This window comes from Nomascus leucogenys, chromosome 6, assembly GCF_006542625.1.
Source record: "Nomascus leucogenys isolate Asia chromosome 6, Asia_NLE_v1, whole genome shotgun sequence".
Classification (NCBI taxonomy): domain Eukaryota; kingdom Metazoa; phylum Chordata; class Mammalia; order Primates; family Hylobatidae; genus Nomascus; species Nomascus leucogenys.
In genome coordinates, this window is record NC_044386.1 from 94,440,802 (window position 1) to 94,442,821 (window position 2,020).

Below are 2,020 nucleotides of genomic sequence, written 5' to 3' on the forward strand. Positions count from 1 at the left end.
GGCTCACGCCTGTAATCCCAGCACTTTGGGTGGCCACGGCAGGCGGATCATGAGGTCAGGAGATCGAGACCATCCTGGCTAACACGGTGAAACCCCGTCTCTACTAAAAATACAAAAAATTAGCCGGGCGAGGTGACAGGCGCCTGTAGTCCCAGCTACTTGGGAGGCTGAGGCGGGAGAATGGTATGAACACAGGAGGCGGAGCTTGCAGTGAGCCAAGATCACGCCACTGCACTCCAGCCTGGGTGACACAGCAAGACTCCATCTAAAAAAAGAAAAGACACAGGTTGGATCCCTGCGTAAGGGATGGTTTGGCCCAGATGGTCCGCTGCGGCCAAGGGCAGGGGTAGAGCAGAGGCCGCACCTCAGCTCAGGGCAGGGGACCCGCAGCTGGTTCAGCCACCTCAATGAATACAGAGGTTCCTGGGGCCTGTGAAGGCTAGAAAATGAAGGGGGCAGGGAAGCATGCCAGTGTGTGTTCTCCTGCTGCCTTCCCTTTGCCCATTTGATGCTCTCCACCTGGATCACTATTGGGATCCTGTATCTAACCTCCTCTCTGTCCTTCAAGATTCATTTCAAGTCACTCCTTCAAGAAGGCTTTCCTGCCTAGAGGTGTTGCTTCCTCATGGAGGATCTTACCCTGTCATTTTCTGTGTCCCTGTTTGTCTCAAGAACAGGGACCCATCTGATTTATCTCTGTATCCTGTGCACCTAAAATAGAAGAGGCTTGGTAAATATTAAGTATTAAGTGCCCCGAGCCCTCTTTTACTAAGGACCTGCCAACATGGGCCCCATTCACACTAATACTATGAAGATGGCCCTTTTCTATACTTCGTCATAAAAAAGTGCTACACTCATCTGGGCAGCAACTTCCACACAAACAAGCACATGTGCAAGGAGATCACCATTATTTCCAGCAAAAACTTCCCAGGGCCGGGCGTGGTGGCTCACTCCTGTGATCCCAGGACTTTGGGAGGCCAAGGTGGGCGGGTTGCTTGAGCCTAGGAGTTTGAGACCAGCCTGGGCAATACAGTGAGAACCTGTCTCTACAAAAAATACAAACATTAGGCCGGGCGCGGTGGCTCACGCTTGTAATCCCAGCACTTTGGGAGGCCGAGGCGGGCGGATCACGAGGTCAGGAGATCGAGACCACGGCGAAACCCCGTCTCTACTAAAAAATACAAAAAAAAAAATTAGCCGGGCGTGGTGGCGGGCGCCTGTAGTCCCAGCTACTCGGAGAGGCTGAGGCAGGAGAATGGCTGAACCCGGGAGGCGGAGCTTGCAGTGAGCCGAGATTGCGCCACTGCACTCCAGCCTGGGCGACAGAGCGAGACTCCGTCTCAAAAAAAAAAAAAAAAAAAAAAACAAACATTAGTCTGGCATGATGGCGCACTCCTGTAGTCCCAGCTACTCCATAGGCTGAGATAGGAGGATGGCTTGAGCCCAAAAATTGGAGGTTGCAGTGAGTGGGGATAGCACCACTGCACACTCCAGTCTGGGCGACAGAGCCAGACCCTGTCTCAAAAAACAAACAAACAAACAAACAAACACACAAAAAAACGCCCCAACAAGATAGCAGGCTACAACATGCATGTGATGAAGCTGATTTGAAGTGCTCAGTGAAAGGTATCTCCATCAAGTTGCAGGAGGAGAAGAGAGAAAGGAGAGATAATCATGTTCCTGAGGTCTCAGCCCTGGATCAGGAGATCATTGAAATATTAACAGATCCTGACATTAAGGCTGACGTTTTTGGACTTTGGCAGTCTGTCCAACCTGCAGGTCACTCAGTCGACAGTGGGGATGAATTTCAAAACGCCACGTGGAAGCTGTTTGAATCTTTTTGAGATACTGTAATATTTTCAATAAACCTAGGACAACAGCAAAAAAAAAAAAAGCCTCAAGCAAAGAGCAGTGTGTGTGGGGCTGATAGGAGTGAGGAGAAGAGGTCGGACAGTTATGCCAGCGCCTATCGAGAGTCCCAGCAATACAAAGAACAGGGAGCCAGGGTTTGCTCCAGGAT